The sequence below is a fragment of the Ictidomys tridecemlineatus genome, chromosome 16, assembly GCF_052094955.1.
Source record: "Ictidomys tridecemlineatus isolate mIctTri1 chromosome 16, mIctTri1.hap1, whole genome shotgun sequence".
Classification (NCBI taxonomy): Eukaryota; Metazoa; Chordata; class Mammalia; order Rodentia; family Sciuridae; genus Ictidomys; species Ictidomys tridecemlineatus.
Window position 1 is genome coordinate 20,882,749 of NC_135492.1, and position 23,240 is coordinate 20,905,988.

A 23,240-nucleotide genomic window follows, 5' to 3' on the forward strand; every position below is an offset into this window, starting at 1 on the left:
TTTTGCTTCTGTGTTGATTTCCTAAATAGGCAGTGTAGCAGCGTCCCTACAATTGCCCCACTACCTGCTCAGCCATGTCTGAGTCAGGCTGTGGAGTGTCTGACCCCCACGGGGGTCTGACGCAGGAGGGCTGAGGGAAGCTGGCTCTGCATCTGATCTCAGCCCATCCTCTCCCCAGCTACACAGACCTAGATGGCTGCTGCCCTGGGCTCCTGAGGACATGCCAGATGAAGCCTGGCACCTATAAGCTGTCCTTTGAAACCCAGGGCTACTGGAAGGAGAGGTGGCAGGAGAGCTTCTATCCATACATAGAGATGATTGCCATGGGGGATGGAGAGGTTGGAGACCCTGACTCACTGACCTGCAGGCCAGGTCTTCGGCCTGGCCTCAAGGACAGACTGGTCCCACCTCTCTCAGGGAGGTGGCAGGCACCTGAGCTTGCCTGCTTTGAGCTCCCACAAGAAAGGGGACCCTAGGACCTCGGGTGTCATGAGACTCCGTGTTGATATGCCCATCCATGAACTGTCCCAGTCAGGCTTGGGGGAGGCAGGCTGTGGGTGACTCATCTCCTCTTCATAGACAGTTTTTCATCTGCCCCCCTCCAACTCCTGGGCCTTCTCTGACTGCTCCCCCTCTCTCCAATCATCTGGCCTTTTCCACATCCAGCATGCCCAGAGGAGGATTTCTGCCCATCCTCAGCCCTCAGGGAGGTTGCAGTCCACCACTTGGCTTCAGCTGACCCTGCCCCACCATTTGAGCTGCTTTCCCAGGGAGTCATGGGGTCAGGTAGCTCCCGGGTTGTGGTCCCTCACTGTCTTCTGGTGCTTTCTCTGCTTCTCTCAGGTTGTTTTCACCATCATAAAGGAGACCCAGAAGTTCCATGTGCCTCTGCTGCTGAGCCCATGGTCCTACACCACCTACAGAGGTAGCTAGAGCCCAGCCTGGCTGGAGGAGCTATTTACCTATCCTTGCTCTGGCTGGGATGCCTGCCCAGCCACACTCAGTGGTCACCCACTTCCTTGGGGAGGTTCTGGCCCCCCTCTGGAGTTTCTCAGTGGGCAGCTATGACTTGGGTCAATAAAATCAGTGCTACATCTGCAGAAGTACTTCCTGTGGGCAGCTATGAATCACTCAGGTCTCTAATGACAGCGCTGCATCTGCAGAACTGCTCCCATCTTTGGGACAGGAGCAATTTATGGGTGGCTAGATCTCTGCCACCTTGGCCCCCAGGTGAACAAGGGGGCTGTCAGAGAAAGTGCTGCTGAAGTTGGAGGACTCAGGTGTGGTGTGGCACAAGCTGGACATGCCCCAGGGAAGGAGATTCTCCTGCAGGTGATTCTCCCCTACAGAGTCCAGCAAGAGGACACAAAGGAAATGTGGAAAAAATTTCATTCACTGATGATAATCTAAAATTTAAAAACTTACTGCCTGGAAAGAGGGGGTCACCTAGGGAGTGTCCCTAATCAGTTCTGTGGGCTACAGCCCCAAGCATGTAGCTAGGTTAGGGTACCCACAAGTCCTACAGGGCCCTGACCCAGCGTCTTCCCAATCACCGCTGCCTCCAGAGGCTTGAAGCCCACATTGTCCAGAGGGATTTCAAAGGCCAGCAGCTTTGCCTCGTATGTACGCAGGAGGTCATTATGAGCCTGTGGGAACAAGGCAGTGTCAGGGAGAAACAAGGAGTTGACCCACCCAGAGCTGACCCCTACTCCATAGAGGGCAGGGCCAGCATCTGTTAGTGGTCACTTTAGGCCAGCCTCGTGCTAACACAGCTGCAGCTGTGTTAACACGTGAAGGTATGCTGAGGCAAAGGGAGGAACTCAGCAGAACTGTGGCCTGAGTGTGCCCCCCAGCTCCTCAGCAAGCATGTCTCAGTGAGGGCCACTGTTCCCTCCTACCCTTGTCAATGGCCTCTATTCTCTGCTCCCATGGGCACAGCACCCTGCATCTCCTAGGAACTCTGCATCTTCACCAGGGGCAGGGCCTGCCTGGAGAAGAGTCCTGGTCACCCCTGATCTGTCCCAAGAGACAAGGCCTGGGAGACAATGCTGGTGGGCCTAACACAGCTACCATGCCAGAGGTGCCTGCTTCCAACTGTAGAAAGTGCACATTTTTAGAAGGGTTCATATTTCACTGGGTGGTTTTAAAAGCTCAATGAATTGATATATGTGAAATGCTTCAGGCCTGGCCTGACTCTGCAAATGCTCAAAAGGGCAGCTGTCCTCACTATGGCTCAGAAATGACTCCAGTGTTGGCAAAGATAGGCTCTAGAGAGAACTGGGGTGTAGACCCTTGAGGTTCACAGCAAATGGCCCTAGCTCTGCACAGACAAATACCAGCATGTGCAGAAAAAGCAGGCAAGGGGCTGGGAGGGTCAGGAAACCAGGATCATGTGGGTGCCATGGAACCTGGGAACTGTGGAGGACAGTGCCTGCACCCAGGGGTCTTAAAGAAACAGGATGACAGAAACATCTGGACTTGTCCCCAAACAACAGAACCAAGAAGTGATATCCACCCCTCAGAGTTAAGGGTGTAACTGAGTTGCACTGGTGGGGCAGCTGCTCTTGGTGAATTCCTCTGCAGACAGAGCAGTCGGCTCAGTCCTAGGCAGGTACAGATGACCTCGTGCCGTGTCTGCCCCTCACATGGGGATGGTCCACCAGCCTCATCAAATGACATGTGAATGGGAAATGGATGGGTCCTCAGAGATGGTCAGCAGTCACACTGTCCACAGGCTGAAGCCAGATGCCAGGTCATAGCCAAGGGAGGAGGCAGGGAGGCAGGTGCATACCTTACAGACTCGGGCCAGCTCATACTGCAGGTCCTTGATGGTACTATTCTTTGACTCCAGAACATCCTGAGGACAGAGGCAGAGGTGAATTTAGGACAGGTCTTTTGGCCAAGGTGAAGGAGGTGGATGATGGTCTGGGAGCTCCCTTGGGGGTCCCAAGAAGATAAGGGAATAAAGTCCTGGCTCAATATATGTATGCATCTAGACAAGGGTATATCAGCAGGATATAGGTCCTCACGGGTTGAGAGAAAACAGAATGGGAGGAAGGGGAGAACCGGAGTATGTCCCGGTGCCATCCACACCCCATGGAGAAACTGTCTTGATGGTAAGTAATAAACATGGGTTACCAGGGACACCAAAGATCTCACTTTGCAACAGCCTGGCACTAAACAAAAAAACTTACACTTTTAAACTTCTTGAATCATGTGGCATTATTATCCAATTTTTAAACACAAAGAGTAGTCTGTGTAACTTTTAAAACCTTAAGTGTTGAACCAAAAATAATGGGCCCAGATCTGCAAGACCCAAGCCCCTTGGGATGCTCCCACCTGAGGAGTGCTGTAAGGTGCCAGACTAAGAGTTGGACCTAGCCTGGCTCAGAGAAGCTCCCCAAACCCTCTCTCGCCTCTCTTAAGAGAGATCCTATGGGCACGGCTGTCACTTCACTGCAAGGCTACTTGCTATAAATTGGGATAAGAATAACCAGGGAAAACAAGAGCTAACCCACATTTAGTACCAACTGTAACCCACAGTTAGTTAGTATTCACCTGATTGTGGTGGACAGGACTGATTCTTATCATTGCCATCTCAGGCTTACCCATCCACAGAGGTGGAACTGTCCCTTTTCTGTGTCCAAACAGTAGGACTTCACTTCTCACACCTACCCATGTTGCAGGTGAGCCTCCAATCCCAGAGACAGGTTATTGCCAGTCCCAACATGGCCCCTCCCCTTTTGTGTTGTTACACCACCCCAGGCCCAAGATCTGGCCTCTCCCAGTATCCTGGTCCCACAGGTACAACCAGGGCCCTGCTGCTCTCCTGTAAACACTCGGTCTCCCTGTCCAGAAACAGCCTGTCACCTTGGATCCTCCCAGCCCCTCCTAAATCAGGATAAGTCCTGTGGAGCTGGTCTTTAGTAGCTCTTGGATCTCTGTTCCTTGTCTTGCACTGACATTATCTGCTATCTCTGGCCATGCATTCTCCATCTGAGGCAGAGGGGCCTCTCTGTGATCAGGCCTCTGTGCCCAGAACAGAGTTGTGGTTCCTGACCAACCCTACACTGACAGCTGACAGCCTGCAGTTGCCCTTAGTCCTGGGTTTCCAACAAACCCTGGGTGTTCTGGGTCTTCTGCTCCCTAGGCAGCTTGGGGTGCTCAGTGTGAGGCCTAGTATTGCATGCAGCCTCAGGTCAGGATGGGAGGGGAGACAGGCAGTGAAGCAAACCAGGATGGAGTGTCATAAATAGAGATGAGGTGCCTAGACACAAAGCTCATTCTTTGGGCCTAGAGTTTTAAACTGTGATGAGCCATCGTAGAAGAGCTGCCTATAATACAGGTGCATGGGTGCTGAGCATGGCTTTTCCACTCCCAGGCTGTCCCCAGGCCTGTCTCTGAGTCCACTGTCAAGTGACTGAGGGACTCAGTCCTGCAGATTCCCAGAGCAGCTTTTCTGCTTCTAGAATATCCTCAGTTCTACTTGGTGCATCATGATGAGCCACAGGAGAACTGGAATGGCAAGGCTCAGAAGTTATGAGGTGCCATGCGGTTAAGGAGGGTCAAGCAAGAGCCAACAGCAACATAAGCAAAACCCCTCAAAGGAAACTGCAGGCCCATGCAGGCCTGAGGCACAGACGCCTGCAGGAAACCCGCCCCGCTCCCCCTCCCCTTGGGTAATTGACGTTGCCTCTGGCTCAGGAGGCACAGTGCAAGACCAAAGGGTCCCACCACAGGAGACTAGGCTTCCCACTGTAGGTAAGAGTTGGGGCAGCCACCAGCCCTGCCCCTGGATCCCCTGGGCCTACCTCAAGTTTGCGGGACACGAGTGTCAATGCTGGAGGGTCCAGGTTGGAGGCCGCCAGCACCTCATTGAACTGCTCCTCCCTCTTCTCCATGGCAGCATTCAGTGTCTGCAGCTTGCGTTCCAGCACCAGGTTCTTGAAGCCTGTCTTCTGCTGCACTTCCTGGATGGCTGCAGTGAACTTCTGGTAGAGCTCATCCCACTCTTACTGTACCTGCAAGGAGACTGGGGTGAGCAACAAAGTCCCCCACTGGGACATCTCACTGGGGAGAAGCCACTTCCTACCCTGCCCCTTTGTGGAGCACACTGTTACTACAAAAGTTCACTTACACTGGTGACCACACCTAGAATACATGGTCTATGTGCCATCCACTGCCTAAAACCCCATCTTCTGTGCAGAGTTAAAGGTATGCAACTATCTACACAGAGGAATGCAAGAGAGAAATAGCAGCATGAACCCCCTCAAGAAGCAATGGGGCTGGGCACAGTGGTGCACACCTGTAACCAGAGGCTGAGGCAGGAGGTTCACAAATTTGAGGCCAGCCTCAGCAGCTTAACAGGACTCTGTCTCAAAATATAAAAATAAAAAGTGTTAGGGATGTGCCTCAGTGGTAGAGCACCCTGATTTTAATCCCTAGGACTGCAAAAAAAGTAGTCAAAAAAGGGGAAGGAGGGGGAAGAGAGGGAAGAGGAAGGAGGAGGAGGCAGAAGCAGCAGAAGTAATGGGGTGTGCTAACAGCAGGAATAGCCCCACTCTAAAATCTGCTCCATAGGTGGGTCAGGCCCAGCTTTGCCTGAATTAGGGCTGTGGGCTCAGAGGAGATGTACCACTGATTGCCCCCATGTGAGAGCCTGTCCATCTGTAAGCAGGCAATATTTGCAGGACAGCCCTTGGAGTTTCCTACATATTGACATATTGATTCCTTGCCATTAATATGTCCTACAAGACAGGTCTAAAGCAAGCCTTGCAGCAGCAGTCTGTCAACCAGTAAGTAAAAATGTCTCTTCTCCCCTTCTATTTCTTTTTTTTTTTTCCTTTGGTACCAGGAATTGAACCTAAGGTTACTTAAACACTGAGCCACATCACCAGCACTTTTTTTTTTGGTATTTTTTAGTTATTAATGGACCTTCATTTTATTTATTTATTATTATGTGGTGCTGAGGATCGAACCCAGGGCCTCGCACATGCTAGGTGAGCGTTCTACCGCTAAGCCACAACCCCAGCCCCAGTAAACACTTGTTTAACCCCAATTCCCAGAGGCCACAACTGTGATCATTTGGTATGACTCCTTCCAGAATGTTCTCATCACTGTTAGTAAAGGAGGATCATGCTACATCATTGCAACTTTCCACATAGCAGCATACCCTACAGCCTTCCAAGCAGAGAATACCATATCCTCCCCAACTACTGTGCCGAGTCCCATGGATCTGCCTATATTCAATTCCCTGTCAGAAACCTGTGGATCATTAGCCTCTAGATTTTGCCAACAAATCTGAATTCCTGCTTCTCTGAGACACTGACTGGCACACATCATGAGCCATATTCATGTGCAAGATGCAGCAGAGAACAGGATGCAACCCAGACATGTTTCTGCTCTGTACCTCCCATTAATGCTGGCCACCAAATTCACAGGAAGGAAGAAGGGAATAGCAGGACTCAGACAAGCCTAGGGGTCAAGGGACTGTCTGTGCAGGTCATTGGCTGCCAGTGGCAGAGCCCAGTGATCCACACCCTGTGAAACCCTCAGCACCTATGAAGGTGAACTAAGATTTGACACAGATGCGAGGCTCCTGAGAGGTCTGCTATGGGGAGATGGGGCCAATTCATTATTGGTCTGCATCTGTGAACTCTCTAGTGACTATGGCTTATGATGAAATGCTCAGCCGCGTGAGCCACAGACTCAGCATAAGGGTCCTGTGATGCAGGGTGATCCTTGGCCAGACGTTCAAACCACAGAGGCAGGAAGTAACATTGCAAGAGACATCAAACCTGCACTATCCATGAGAAGTGTCTGCCCAATCCTATCAGCAAAGGAGGAAGTTCATCAGCTCTAGAGTAGGCAGGAATTGGCCCTCAGGCAGTGCTGTCAGGAGCATCACCCAGAGCAGCCCTCTTAGTGACTCATCAGCATTCTAGCACAGACCCCTCTGACCCAGCACTCCACTGCAAGGACTGATCACACAGAGCAGAATGAAATGGAAAGGGTAATTGCAACAACAATGTAGTAAGAACAAAAGACTGGAAACAAAGAACAGCTCCTCAAGGGGAACTATAAACTAGCAGATGCAGCTATCACAAAGAATGAGGCTGCTGTGTGTGTGCAGCCTGGACAAACCGTGAGATTAAAATGCAGGTTGCTGTTGACATGCTCCCACTTTGTAAACCACAGAGCCACATCTATGCTAACAGATGCAGGAAGAAGCCTGGAAAGTGGCTCACAAAACCATCCGCTCTTATGGGGACAGCACTGAGCAGCTGGTTCACTTACCCTCAGGATCCCAGTATTTCTGAACAACGAGCGTGTAACAGGCTAATGCTCAGAAACACACTCATGCAGTGGGAAATAGTTGCTGCCTGGGCCAGGTCTCCTCCATGTACTGCAAAGTCAGCTTCTGAAGGGACAGGGAGGCACTCCCCTTGAGGCCCCAGGCCTTGTACAATGCCAGGATGGCTTTTTGTTTTTCTTTTTGTATTCTGTGGTGCTGGAGATGATTGATCTACATCCCCAGACCTTCTTATTTTTATTCTTACACAGTCTCACTAAGTTGTCCAGGCTAACCTGAACCTGTTTCAGCCACCTCCAGAGTTGCAGACAAGTGTCACACACCAACACCACCATAGTCTTTTGACTCATAAAAGCTGAGTGGACTGAGAAGTAGGCAAGAGAATCTCCAGCTCCCAGTCCCAGAGACAGCCAGGGCCTCAAGCCTCACCAACCTTGATGAACCGCTGCTTTAGCACTTCATGCTCCCACTGCAGGTCTTTCAGCTCTTTCTCAGTAACCTTCAAACATGCTGTTGTGCTCTAGAGAGAATACAGGGAGTAGGGACAGAAAGCATTCAGATTCACAAGTATCCATGTACCACAAGCTTCTGGAATACAGCAAGGCCAGAAATAATCTCCAGGAACAATTGGCTGGAAAACTTCCAACAGCCGGGCCCCACCTAGGCTGGCTGGTAGGATAGTGGAAGACTAGGGCCTCATCTCTCTTAGCACCCTCAATGGAAGTAAAGAGTCCAGCCTCCCTTTCCCTTCCCGCCTTCAGGAGATGCCCCCAGATGTGCCCACTTTCCTGAGGCCAGGAATGCATGTGCCAAAGAGGAACTCAGCAGGGAACTCACCACCAGGATCTGCTTGTCCCTCTCATACTTCCCAAGCTTCCTCTGCATCTCATTCATCTCCTCCCGTGCCTTTTGCAGAGGGTCTGCCAGACACCTGTTCTGCATAGACACCTCTGCCATTTCCCTCTCCAGGTGTTCTTCCTTCTTCCTCCATCTGCTCCTATGGGCTCAGGTGCAGGTGCAGGAGGGGCTCAGCGTGTGGAGCAGAGACTGGGTGCTCTCCTGACCACACATGTCCTTCCAGTATCACATACGCTGGGGACTTAGGCTTGCTTTGTGTATAAACTGTATTTTGCAAAGTCTAAACTTATTCTGAATTTTCTAGGAATGCAGCTTCCATACAAAATGAGAGCCTGCACTTTGTTCAGCCCCCGACTCTACCGGGGCTGCTCTTCACCATGGAAACCCTGCCACTGCCAGCATCTGAGGGACCATGACAACTGCCCACTCTGGCCACACTGCAGCCATGGCATGGTACCTGGGTGTTGATGTGTCAGGATACCCTGTTACTGCTTCACAGTAGTTAGGGAAACTGGAATTTTGTTTGTTTATTTATGGTGCTGGTGATTGAACCCAGGGGTGCTCCACCACTGTACTACATCCCCAGCTCTTTTTATTTTTTATTTTGATATAGGATCTTGCTAAATTGTCCAGGCTGGCCTCAAACTTGTGATCCTCCTGCCTTAGTCTCGCAAGTAGCTAGGATTATAGACATGCACCACTACACCTTGCCTGCTTATTCTCAATTATGGGTGGAGATAAGTTACATTACTTACATATTTCAATTGAGGGTAGCAGAGGGGCTCTGTCCAGTGCATTTACAGAAAGTAGTGTTGGGTCCAGGGGACTGTGAGAGCTGGAGTCTGCAGCCCACAACAAAGACAGGCAAAGAGTCCAACCCAGGTGAGCACCTTGAGGGAGTTGATGAGGGCCAGGTTGTTGAACGTGATATCGTTGTAGTAGTTCTTGATGTCAGTGAAGGCCTCCTCATGATACCACATCAGTGTGTTGATCTGGCCGTTCTTCCTCTCCTCCACCTTGTGGATCTCAGTCTTTCTCCCCAGGTCAAGCTCATCCCTTAGCACCTTCATCTTTTTATCATACTTGGCCTCAATTTCTGAAAGGAAGCAGCACATCCAGCAGCTTAACAAAGGAAAAACAAATGCCGTGTGGCTACAAGAATAGATGAAACCTGATAATAGGGCCCCAGAACTGCCATGATGGTCAGAACAAAGGTTGTGTAAACAAGCTCTGCCAAAGAACAGGAAAGGCTTAGGTGAGCTTTTCCTGCTAATGCTCAAAGGGACACACTCAGCGCAAGGGCCACTGTTGGCCCTCCTTTTCCAGTGACAGGCATATCAATGCCTGCACTGGGGTTCCCAACACTGTCAGCTGACCCCAATGGGCATTCAACACCTTGCCACAGAATACAGGGCTTACTCAGTAAACCTCATGGACTTCTGAAATCTGAGGCTTCTAGGTCAGAAGACTATTTGAAAAATGCTGCCCACAAGACTGAATAACTCATGCCTGCTGTTAACTACTGATTTTAGACAGGAGTGGGGAAGTGTGAGGTATCCACAGCCTCCCAAACACACAGAAATAGTTGTTCTGGGATTTTGAGTGGGTCCATTCTCTCCCTGTGTGTGTGGGGGAGGGCTATTTTAATCTGCTTATCATGCTCTGAATTAACAAGCTCTGGAGGCAAATTACTTTCTGATGAAGGTAGGTCTCTGACACCATCTTACCAATGTGCATATTAGGAACTGACCTCGAACTTGCCTCTCAAAGTCATTCCACATCTTGGTGATCTCCTCAGCATGTTTCTGGCAGGTGAAGAATAGCAAGTTACTAGACAGTGAAGCAGAGAGGGGTGCATACCCTTCAGGCCAACCCTGTTCCTCCCCCCTAAGAAAAGTTCAGCTCAGTAAACCCCATGCTGCTCATGCTACTGGTTGCTGGGTTCCCCTCCCCTCTACGTTCATGGAATCTGCCCAGAATAATATGGTTTTGGTAATCTCCATATTTCATAAGTCATCTCCCTGAGCAAGATCACCTCTGAGTCTGGAAGATATAACAGATCTGAGTACTGGACAGCTTGGTTTCCTCCTGGTGCCTTCCCATAGGCTGGAGAACAGCCACTTCTACACAGAGCTACAGCTCTTCCCAGGAGCCTCAAATAGCTCCTGCAAACCCACCTCACTGTTGCTCAGAGCAACATTCAAAAATTATTTTCATAAACAATTATTATGCCAGGCACAGAGGCACACACCTATAATCCCAGTGACTCAGGAGGTTAAGGTAGGACAATCACAAGTTCAAGGCTATCCTGAGCAACTTAGTGAGACCCTGTCTTGAAAGAAAAAAAATCTAAAAAGGTCTGGGATGTAGTTCAATGGTACAGCATCCCTGGATTCAATTACTAGTATATTGAAATAAATAAATAAATATTTTAAAGCATCTTTTTTTAAAGAGAGAGAAAGAGAGAGAGAGGAGAGAGAGAGAGAGAGAGAGAGAGAGAGAGAGAGAGAGAGAGAGAGAATTTTAAAAATTTACTTTTTTTATTTTTTGGCGGATACAACATCTTTGTTGGTATATGGTGCTGAGGATTGAACCCGGGCCGCACTCATGCCAGGTAAGTGCGCTACCGCTTTAGCCACATCCCCAGCCCATAAATAAATATTCTTTAAAAACAATTTATTATATAGTACAATTTTTAATTACAAACTTAAATTATTTTTAAGGCAGTATTTTTACATGAAGGAGCATTCTGAACACGTAACACATACCCACACTTCAGGTTAAGCACACTGACTTGATCTGAAACCAGCCACTCTGTGGTTCTCAGGAAATACCATGCAATTCTGGAGGCCCTCAGCTCCCCGTGCTTTGCTGCAGCCTGCAATGCCACTGAGTTACATCCTACAGTGGAAGCTGGGCTGCTCCCAGCATGAGGCAGATGTGTTAAGAAGGCCCCTCTACCCAGCACACAGAAGAACCTCTGAAAACTAAAGTCAGACACATCCTTCATCTCCTCAATTCTCAGAGGGCTCCCTACTGACCTGTACCAAAGCCCCCATCCTCACCAGGGCTTTCCAGGCTAACAAGCCCTGATCATCCCTCCAGCCTTTCTACTCCTTGCTCCTCTAGTCTCTGGGTCTTCCCTCTGGCCCATCCCTTCTCTAGGATGGAATTCCCCCAGCCCAGACATCTATCTCCTTCCAGCCTTTACCCAAATGTTACCTTCTCAATGAGGTAATGCTAGAACTCTTATAAAAACTGCAGCCTCCCTGCAACTCTAGCTCCCTACACTCACCCCACTTTGCTCTTCCTATAATTTTCACCCCTAACAGCTTTACTGTATGCACTTGGCACATTTATTTTGTCTTCTCTCCTATGTGTTGACTCTCTCTTTCCTGAACATTTAGCCCCACTTGGGAAGGCATTCTGACAGAGATCGTGATCAGGGCCTGACACCTAATGGACACTCAGCAAATGAATTTCAGTCTCTACCTGGAAACCCCAAGAGTCAAAGGCCAGCAGTTACTGAAGAACTGCTGCCCAGGATATCTTACATGTTGATTTTTCTTTTTCTTTTCTGTTTTTTTTTTTTTTTTTTGCAGACTGGAGATTGCAACCAGGAATGCTCTACCATTAATGTACATCCCCAGTCCTTTTTTTTTATTTACTTTTATTTTGAGGGTCTCACTAAGTTGCCCAGATTGGCCTTGAACTTGAGATCCTCCTACCTCAGTCTCCCCAGTCACTGGATCACAGGCATATAAGGGTTGGTTCTCTAAAGCAGCCAATACTGTTCCCTTTGTGTCAGAGATTAGCAGTACTAGGATTAGATCCTGAGCTGGATTTTCCTTTGGAGAAGACAACCTGTAGACTGGGCTTAAGACAGAAATCTGCACTCAGCCCTGAAATATGGTTTGTTGGGCTGCATTCTTTTTCACTCTGGTGCCCGCTCCTCATACCTACCAGCCTCAGGTTCTTCACACCACCTCATTGGCCAGTTCCTGCTCCTTCAACTCCACCTTCAATATTCTCATGTCCTTGCGCAGAGCACCCTCTTGCGAGCGGTGCCCCTTCTGAGCCAGCTTCATGACCACAGTGCCCTCAGCTTTCATCTCTGTCAGGTTGTTCTAGTGCTCCTACAGCAGGTGCTTCACCTTCTGCTTGTACACCTATGGGATGGGGGAGGCCATCTGCTCACTCGTGCTCTGAGGCACAGAACAGGACACCACCTCAGCCAGTGGTGAGACACCTGCCAGCTTACATGGGGCCGAGAGGGAACACCAACTGCAAGGAGGTCAACCTTCCCCAGAGCTTGTGCTCCTTCCACACTATGGAGGCTGGGATTCAAATACAGGCTCTGCAGAGCCTCTCCTGCCACTGGAGGGATGAAGCTTCTTTCTCTTCAAGTGAAGCTCTTTTAGGAAAAAGACACCTTCAGGTTTCCAGTATAAAAAAGTTAGATCCCAAAGCCAAGGGGAAAACGTCCCCACCCCACCACCTAGTTCAGCTGCTCTGCTGCTGCAGGTGAGCCCAATGGGCACAGGCAGGCCAGCCTTACTCACTTTGATCTCCACCTGGTGCCTCTCCTCAGCTTCCTCCATCTCCCAGTCTTTGTTTCGAAGCTCAGCCTTCTTCTCCTCCAGTTGCCTCCATGTGATCTCCCAGAATGTGTGGATCTTATCGCGCTCCAGCTGGAAGTAGTTGCGCTCTTCCCGCTCACGGGGTCCTGCTCCTCACAGATACGGTTGACATGCTCTTCCACCTGACCAGGCACACACCCACAGCAGAGGCAGGTGGATGAAGAAGGGCAAGAAAGAAAGAGGGAGGGGCCACTTACCAAAATAATAAGCACTAACAGTAAAAGTTAAACCATGATATTAGGGGCTATCAGGACAGGGTACATCCAGTACATGGCAAAAGTTTCTCAAATTTGGTCAGTATTCACACAATAATTCTATTTTTACAGCAGTTCCTGGGAATTTATACTAAAGAAATTTCTTAAAAGAAACATAAAAGCTTTTTGCTCAAAGATATTAGCCTTGCCATTATTAGAACTACAAAAATATTAAAAAGAAAATGAGATAGGAAAATTTTACACAAAATACATATGAAAATAATATAGCAGCATGTAAACATGTCTAGAAAATGAAAAAACTTCACCATTAAAGACACAGTGTTAAGCAGAAATACACAAAACCAGTAGATTTCTAACACTCAACAGGTTTTGGCCCAGAGCCAATCACAAATCAGCAAATAGGTTAAGGAGAAAAGCTGGTCAGGCTTACAGGTTTCTTGGGATCTCATTTCTCTTGAGAACTGGTTATCTTTGAGCACAACCCCAGGCTACTTATTGTACATTTTTTTCTCTCCCAAAACACAGGGAAAGCACATTTCTTACTTCAAGAGAGCCAACCAGGGGCCTCTGAGGTGAAGACACTGGGCAGGAGTCTGGGACCCCACGAGGAAGTAAGGCATCACAGATTCTGACTCAGCAAAACACCAAATGTCTTCCATCACAGTCCATTAGTGTCACTCAAACAGCCGAAACCAATCTGCTCTGTTGGGCTCACGTGGTGCTAGATTTTGCCATCACTCAATATTTAGATTTCTTGTAAATATCCAATTTCAAGCTTCTCTTGAAAAATCAGAAAACAAACAGCAATGAAGTCTAATGCCTCAAGGAAACAACCCAGTGAAGTGACTGCAGATGCTCTCTGCCAGGGGAGGGCACAATTCTCCAGATCACCCCAGTCTCTACCCTCCTGCTTGACCCTGCAGGCTTCTGTGCTCAAGTGTTCAGTATACATGGCCAGCCCGCTCTCTGCAGACAATCCAGTTAGGACCAGTACTACATCAAAATTCCACTTCTACAGGGAGGGGCATACACAGGTACAAGAAACAACTTATACATTGGGGCAATACAACATTCAATCCACTCTCCACCCATCACCCCACTGATCCTTCTAAAACACAAGTTGATCCCACCACACCTCTGCTTAAACTGCCAATGGTTTCCTTGCACTTAAAATACAGCACATATCACCACTTCAGCTCACATGACTCTTTATTTTTCAATCTTAAAACTATAAAAAGAAAGTAAGGAGCTGGGTATGTGGCTCAAGCGGTAGCGTGCTCGCCTGGCATGCGTGCAGCCCGGGTTCAATCCTCAGCACCATATACAAAGATGTTGTGTCCACCAAAAAAACTAAAAAATAAATATTAAAAAAGAAAGTAAGGTTTATTAATACTATCACACAGGTCCCCTGTCATATGCTCACAGGGCCATCATCCATCAACACAGAGGCCACAGGTCCACCATGATTGCCACATTCTAGAGTTGTCAGGAGCCTTTTAAATGAAATTGTCATCACATAATTAAGTTTACTAGCCCTTTACATCAAAATAAACAAGTAGCTTAAAATGATTACTAGATGTCTGATTAACTCAAAATGAACTCAACTCTTATATACAACTATAATGTACCAATAAAATAAAAAATAATAATTACCACAAAGAAACTATAAAGACTTCACTACCTCTCCAAACTAAGCACAGGCAGTAACAAAAAGTAAGCCCTGACACTGTTACTCCTTATTCGAATGTTTGTCAAAAATGACAAATAAGGGGCTGGGCATGTAGCTCAAGCGGTAGTGTGGTGAAGGCGATCCCCCACTCACTGTCTTGACAGGGTCACAGTGAGAAAAAGTGTTGGCAAAGCCGCTCTCCCACTGTCTTGACAGGGTCACAGTGAGGATGAATGCTGGGAAAGCCACACTGGTTGGTGGGTAACCAAAACCATGAGACCCTTTTTTATGTAATTGGGACTTTGCATTTTCATGCTTATGTTTCTCACAGGAGGCATGAGTATGTTAAATGCCAAACAAATTAAATTTCAGATGGCTAGAACAAAACAGGTAGTTCATGCCTTGGAGGCTGTTCTAATACCCCTCAGCATATCTAGGACAAAGTAAAAGGCTATTCTTCTATCTTAGTACATTGTGGACAAACCTAATAACGGACAACAATCATCCTCTGAAAGGTCATGAGAACTAGTGCACCTTGACTGAGAAACAAACTCTTTGAGAACTAGTGTACCTTGACTGAGAAACAAAGAAACTCTTTGAGACAGCAGCTCAACCAGTTTTATGAGAATAAATTTAGGAATTAATTAAAATAGCTTTATAAAACACAGTTTTAGAATAATGTTAGAAATATTATTTTATTTAGATTCTTAAGTTTAGAAATTCTTAAGTCTTTAGTTGTATAGGTTTCTAATATGTTTTAAGGATGATTCATAAACTTTAGGATATTTTAAATATAAGATTTAAAGGGACTTTTTTAGATGGGAATTTTAGATTAAAAATAAAGTACAAGTGTACTTTAGGTTAATGATTGGTTAGGAGACTTAGAGTCTGATTACGTAGTTTGGCATTAGTTAATAAGAAAATAACATATCTTGGGAAAAACAGTAATTCTTGGGAAAATCTGAAGGTGTAAATTGGTGACATGTTTTATTGATGATTCTGTACTTTTGATGATTGTATGGCTGGGGGTCATATCCTGGAAGGATGTAGATTGGTGTGCTCTCAATCATGGTTAAGGAAATGTCATGTCTTGGCAAAGTTTTAAATGATATAATTAATGACGTGTTGTGAATCTATAATGATGAGAAAAATTGTAATAAAAGGGGGACCCAGAGAAAGCTGCTTTAGCTCTCTCTCTGAAGATTGCTCAAAAGGAACGACTCCTGTCTCATCTTTTCGCCGACTCCACTCATCCTTCAGGACTCCCTGGACCCCGCTGGGGCAGGACCCCGGCAGTATTGTGCTCACCTGGCATGTGCGGGGAGCTAGGTTCGATCCTCAGCATCACATACAAATAAAATAAAGATGTTGTATCTGCTGAAAACTAAAAAATAAATATTAAAAAATTCTCTCTCTCTCTCTCTCTCTCTCTCTCTCTCTCTCTATCTATCTAAAAAAAAGACGAATAATTAATAAGATTGAGAAAATGTGATTTTAAGTAAATCATGTTCCTTTCAAAAATTTTCTTTCTGCTATGATGCTTAATGGTAAATAAAGGAGAATGGCATACACGTGCATACTAATAGCTCTATGAACATCAGATGCATAAGAGGGCAAGACTGATAGATAACAGAGTTAAAAGTTATTATTTCAGAAAAATATTTTCTTCCAAATTCCAACCACTCTATTAGAAAGTTTCTTAATGTGGCTATATTTCACTGTTTTAAAATATGTAATGCACCTGCAACTGCAGAGTTGATGGGAATTATGGACAGAAATGGAAGATCCAGATTGAGGGGAGAAGATTGAATTGGGTAGTGATGAAACGCACACCAAGGTACCTGGAGCGGTATCCACCCTAGCCAGGACTGGACAGCCCAGGCCTGCTCACCTGCTCCTTGGTCATGTCCTCCGGAGCCAGCCCATCGACAATTGGAGTGCCTTTGGCTTTGCCTTTCCTCCCTTTCTTTTTGGGTGCCTTTGGTTGAAGAGACAATTGGGTAAGTAAAGGACACTCTAATGGCTTTCCCTTTTTTGCTGGCTCTGATCTGCTCCCATGGGGCATTTTAGGAGGAAGTGAATATCTGTTTGGAACTTCTACCCCTAAGGCTCACTCTAACCCCCCTCTCCCCCGCCACAAGAGCACTCAACTGGAACACATCACTCTGCACTGGGTTTTCCCACCATTAACCACACACAACCCTGTCAACACATTTGGATAAGCACAAAGGAGACATCTCCCTTTCCAGAAAAATACATTTTCTCTTTATAAAAGGAATGGAGGAATCTGTTCCAAATTCATTCACTCCATGGTATATGGCAGATTTCACTGATGAGAATGGAAATTTTACTTGAGTCAGAAAGGAAGCCCACAATACCACTCTGCCAAAAGTTACCATGTTGCCTAAATGCTTGGTAACCACCCCTTAAAGAAAATGTTAAATAAATGTAGGGAGAAATGACTCCATAGCAATAACTAATCCTGAAAATATAAGGATTCTTTTCTTCAAAATATTAAACTCCTTCAAGGAACACTAACCAAGAATTATTTATCAAAAGGTATCCACTAGAGATGATCTGTAAATGGGGTCAGCAGAAGGACTGGTCATGGGGTCATGTTTCATTTTAATAGCTTTTACAAGGCTGAGAGAGGTAGCTTCTACCCCCATTCATTTCATGCATGCCATTCAAACAGATACAATTTTCGAAGCCCTATCCTTCTGCCAACGCTCTCCTGTTTATGCTTTCACGTTATGATAACCAGTTTTACATAAGAATCTTAGAAAAACAGTTGGAAAAAAGATCCAGATGAAGTGGTGCAGGTGCCTGTTGTCCCAGCAACTTGGGAGGCAAGGCAGGCAGAACACTCAATATAGCAAAACCTTGTCTCTTTTAAAAAAAAAAATATTCCCACAACCTCATGATAAGTACTTTGGTCCCCCTTCCCAGTTGGTTTTCAAATGATGCACGCAGAAACCTTAACTCCTAAGGTACTCCTCTCTACTCTAGGAATGGCACCTCCCTGGAAGGTCATAAGCCTTGGAGGCAGATTCAGCACCAGTTAGCATTTGGGATGTTCACAGTCAGCTGAAGGGGCTTAGTGGGGCTCCTGGACCTCTCCCAAGGTGAGGCATCCTCCCCACCAGCTGATACCACGCTGCTGCCAAAGACTCGGTTACTGACGACTCCTAAATTACAAAGGGGCGGGTCTTGTTCCATGAGAAAAGAAGGGAGAGAGCCCAGATGAAGCAGCGAGGTCCCGCATGGCTTCTCCTACTAGGGCCTGGCTCCGACCAGGCTCTCCAAGGGAACAGATTCTGAACCCCCAGCTGATGACCTGGCACTCCTGGGCACCAGCCTTCTATCAGGGCGTGCTGGAGGAGAGGAGCCTCCAGGTGGGGGACAGTCCTAAGGTACCCCTGTCCCCGACTCTCCTCCATGGGGCCTCTGCGTGCCCCAGAACTCCTAAGAAGTGAAACCACGGGTTCCGAGGATCGGAGACACCCAGGTTCTGTCTTCTGGACACCCCGCGCCCCGCGCCTGAGGTCTCGGCAATTCTAAGCCCACCAGGGAGCATGGCATCCTGAAGAACCCAAGCCTCTCAGCTCCGAGGGCGCAGACCCCTGCACCCCGGGCTTTCCCCAGAACCCTACGAGGGCATCCAGTCCTCGATCCCAGGAACAGCCCGTCCCGGGGTCTCTGAGCGCAGGTCGGCCCGGGGCCCCAGGCCCCCAGGCCCAGGCCCCCGCCAGCCTCACCATGGCGCCGGCTGACCAGAGCCACCGCCACCCGCCGCCCAGCCCTCCAGCCCCGCAGAGGCTGCCCTGTCTCCCAGCAACCGTGGGAGATCCCGCACGAAATCTCGGAGACTCTCGTGAGACTATGCCTGCAGCCCGGCGGGAGTGCGTCCCTAGCAACGCGCTGGGGAAGGTTCCAGGTGGACAGAGTGGCGGAAATTGGATGGTTGCTGTGTCCCCGAGACACCTGACTACCTGACGCCCCTGAACTAGCGCCTTTCGTTGATCGCTGGTCCCCGCCACTAGAACTCCAGCTCCATGAGGAGGGAGAACTTGTCTTTCTTAATTTAAGTGATTCCAAAATGAGATCCTCTTGAAGAAGAAAAGGTTGTGTGTTGGCTAGGGGGCACTTTCCACCCCCACTTTCATTTCCCTCAAAACATAAGCACAGAACTAATGAATGCTATTAAAGGTACTTGTAGAAATGATTTTGATTTGTATCTGATGACTAACTAACCTATTATTGCACTTCTTGGGCAGAGATTAATGGGCAATTCTTAAAGAATAAAGACTCTAACAAGCCTTAGAAATATGTGTGGGCCCAGACTGTACCACGTGACCTCAGAAAGCCGAACCCTGGCTGTTAATATCCTTGACTAATGAACCAAGGCTACAGTCCGTGCTAGCAAAGTGTCAAGAAATAAGTAACCATAGAAGTGACCTTTTAACATGCTTCTAAATGTAATTTTTAACAGAACAGTGTCAGTAAGTTCAAAATCCCATATGCTTTTGATGTGATATGGAAGTACGATGCATCAATATTAGGCAGTAAAAGGGAAGGAAAAAAGAAAGCTAGAGGAAAAGAATAATAAAAGAATCTAAAAGAAATCATCTAGACTATGACTCCAAACACCTTCCCTTTAACATAGTGGGAATGGAAAAGGTGCAGGTTCACTTTTTCAACATTATCATCACCGTTTAGAATTAATAACAACAATAATAATATTCCCATTAACCTCCTTAACTGTGACTTTGCCTAGGTTTGATACATATTTCATGGCCTAGCAACCTTCCCTTTTCTAGGTCCTGGGTTTTTCATTATTAGATTCAATCTCAGGATATAAAATTGGGTGTTAAATAAACCTGGGGTCGATTTCCAGCTCTGAAACTATGTAACCAGGTAAATTGCATACGTTGTGTAACATCTCAGTCTTTTTCTCCACAAAATGGGAACACAAATAATATCTTTATGGGTTCCCTATGAAAATTAAACAGAAACACTGCATATAAAATTTTTAGCATAATGTTGGCATTTGCTAGTAAATTGATGAAGTTGGAGAATATCATAGTAAGCAAAATAAGCCAATCCCTCAAAACCAAATGTCAAATGTTTTCTTTTATATGTGGATGCTAATTCACAATAAGGCCAGGTGGAGGGGGGGTTAGAAAAGAATAGAATTATTTTAGATTAGGGAGAGGGGAGGGAAGGAGGATATGGGGGTAAGAAGGATAGTAGAATGAATCAGATATTATTACCCTCTATACACTATACATATAAAACTATACGTCAGGTAGGATGCTACATCATGTACAACCTGAAGAATGAGAAATTATACTCTATTATATGTGATGTATCAAAGTGCATTCTACTGTCTACTAATTAAAAAAAAATCAAACTAAAATGAAACCTTTAGCAAAATGTCTGATAAGTTGGAAGAGTTTTAAACTGTTACCTATTATTATAGTGGCCGTTACTACTGTTATTGATATTATTATTTGAATTCCCTCTATCTGTTTTGATGCCTATTAGTTACACCTTCCCTATAGATGGCCAACATCCTGTGTGTAATGCCACACAGCCGGACTCTCTGTAACCCCACAGTGCACAGCACAGTGCCTCCTACAGGTTGGCTGAATAGGAAAAAAAATGAATGAACAGTGTGTCTTATGGTCGGCCATTCTATGTTTCTTGAGAATATTGAACATATGTCTAATATAGATATGGACTTACAACAAGAAGAAAAGTTAAGATGTTTACTACTGAAGAAATTAACTCTTTTATGCTTTATCTTTTTAATCAGTGACAATTCTACTATTTAGGCATATCCAACTTTTAGAAAACTTGTATTTATGGTGATAAAATATCTGCAAATATTATCAGACAAGCAAGGAAACATCTATTGGGGGGGTACCAGCAAAAAGATTACCTTTAAAAATAGCTGATCTTGGGGCTGGGGATGTGGCTCAAGTGCTACCAAGGGGTAGCACACTCACCTGGCATGTGCAGGGCTCTGGGTTCGATCCTCAGCACCACATAAAAATAAAATAAAGATGTTGTGTCCATCGAAAACTAAAAAATAAATATTAAAAAACCCTCTCTCTCTCTCTCTCTCTCTCTCTCTCTCTCTCAAAAAAAGTATATATATCTGATCTTGATCTTGGAGTATTCTGGACTCCATAGTCTGTAAGGTTCATATCACAAACAGTGCATGAGTCTGTTCTCTTTCAACCCCACTGGTCCAGCAAATGTTGTTAGGCATCTGCTCAGCCAGTTCCTGAGGTAGGCCATCACTCTCAAAGGACATACAGCCTACAGGTGGAGAAGGTGAATAATGCAGTGTAAGTAGTAAGGAGGAAGAGCTAACTCTGAATTGGAAAAGGTGGTGAAGGGTGCTTTAGAAGTTTCATGGGCTATTGCAAGTTAGGATGAATATAGGTAGCAATAACATACTACATATTTCAAAAAGCTAGAAGAAAGGAGTTTGAATGTTGTCACTATTAAGAAATGAAAAAATGTTTGAGAAGATGGATGTGTCTAACCCAATTTAAATATAACCCAGTATATTTATGTATCAGAATAGCACATGATATTTCATAAATATGTACAATTTTATGTTTTTATGTATCAGTTAAAAATAAATATATATATTTTTAAAAAGTTTCAAATTGGAGGCCAGTTTGAAAAGCACCCCTTTATTGGCACTAGCATGCCAATATTCATTCAGCATAGCATAGTAGTAAAGAGTAAAGACTGTGGCATCTGCCTCCTGGCTAGGTATCCTGGTGGGCCAGTTTGCATCTTCATGTCCTGATTTCCTCACCTGCACAGTAGAGTTAATAAGAGAACTTTCCTTATGGGTTCACTGCTAAGATTAAGTAAATGGAGGCTGGCAAGTGTCTGGAATAGTGCCTGCCTGGCATGTGGTCAGGGTCCTAGAAGTATATGTTCAATAAAGACATAATCAGCTAGCTTCTTCCCTCACCCACCTGCAGTCAGTGCATGCAGACTCCCAGCCTCAAGGAGCTCATAGTCTCTGAGCTGTGTGTGGAGAAGACAAGCAGCCAGCCACAGGCAGAATGAATGAAGGAGGTTATAGGGTGACAAGTGCTATAGAGAACAAATAAAAGTAGAGCCTGGTAAGGGAATCTGGACTGTGGGGACAGAGCAGGACTACAACTTTAAATGAGATGGTTCATCAGTCAGGTGGAGCTTATGAACAGGACATTGGCTGGAAGAGTAGGAAGAGGCACAGGCAAAGGCCATGCAGGTTTGGGGTCTATGTGAGTGCAGGAGGGAGCGGGTCGGTGACCCCACTGTTAGAAGTCAGGTCAGCTGGGCTTGGAGTTGATGGGCTCCCTTCTGCAGGTGGATTTTATTTAGAAACATCCTCCACCACCTTCTGGGCTTCCAGAGCTCCCCCATGGGAAGACAAGGACGTCTGTCTCCAAAACAAATGAAAAGGGTCTGTTTATTTGGAATATTTCAACAATGAAATAACTGTTGGGAGAGGAGGAGAGAACAGGGAGAAGGGAGGAAATCAAACACTCTCCAGATCTCCCCAGAAGTGAGAAGCAGAGACTCTGGGGCACTCCCTCAGGAAGGCAGAGCTTTTATCCATTGTTGCCAAATTCCACTCTGGCAGGAGTTTACCAGCAAGAGCTTAACCTGTGACCATTCTGGGTGGGCTTGTCTAGCCTGAAGCAGAAGCCAGTCCTGCTGGGCCACTGAAACTAATTCTTAAAATCATAAAAGAAAAGTTGGATCCAAAGCCGTCTGATGAACTGGAGCACCTATAAATGAGTTTTCTTGTAGCTGTGGGCAGCAATTGGGCCGAAGGGATCAGAGAGGGAGAGACGAGGTATATTCTCTCTCTTTACCAACCCAGTTATTAACAGTTACTGGAAAGACCTGGACACTTCTCACCCATCTCTTTGAGAGTGTCAGCTAGCAACAGTTAACAAACTGCCCACCTTCAATGCCCCTGTAGAATGTGATGAAGAAATTCATATTTTTCTTTAGTGTCTCAGAGAACACACAGGTAGACCATCTGGTCATTATCTATGCCATTTTTTCATACCTTGAGTTACAGTCATGAGCTGAAGTCTTTCAAAGGTCCATTGAAAGTGGGACAAGCATCGTCCGTCCCAGCACTAGCGTGCCCATATTACTGATGAAGAAACTGAGATTTGAATTTTAAAGTAAACTTGGCCAACATCACAGTAGAGATTGACATTTATTGAGAAGTTACCATCAGCTAGGGACTGGGCCAGAAATATGGCAACCTCTCAGGTTGATTTCATTTTTCCTATGCTACCAATGCTCTCAGTGGCTCAGTCCCTTGCCCAAACTTGTCCCATTTGTCATGAAAATGTCTTTGTTGTCCTTAATTTTAAACTCAATTTCTCATAAGGTCTTTTGAGTATTTAAAATGAAACGTGGAACTTTCTCTTCCTTGTGAATTCAGGTAGGAGGTGAAAATCTGGATAAGTGTCCTCTTTATCTAGTTTAATAATTGAAATCTCATTGAT

General features: G+C 46.3%; 1 pseudogene across 1 annotated transcript; it reads right to left on the minus strand.

Moving 5' to 3' along the window:
* Positions 1 to 1,052: 1,052 nt before the first annotated feature.
* On the minus strand, positions 1,053 to 17,000 carry LOC144371350 (dynein regulatory complex subunit 4-like; annotated as a pseudogene). The gene is made up of 10 exons (XR_013431425.1): positions 16,586 to 17,000; positions 12,733 to 12,932; positions 12,134 to 12,339; positions 9,921 to 9,975; positions 9,061 to 9,266; positions 8,150 to 8,309; positions 7,746 to 7,832; positions 4,812 to 5,021; positions 2,792 to 2,857; positions 1,053 to 1,646 (listed from the first exon to the last, which is right to left on the minus strand). The product of XR_013431425.1 is annotated as a dynein regulatory complex subunit 4-like (transcript).
* Positions 17,001 to 23,240: the final 6,240 nt, after the last annotated feature.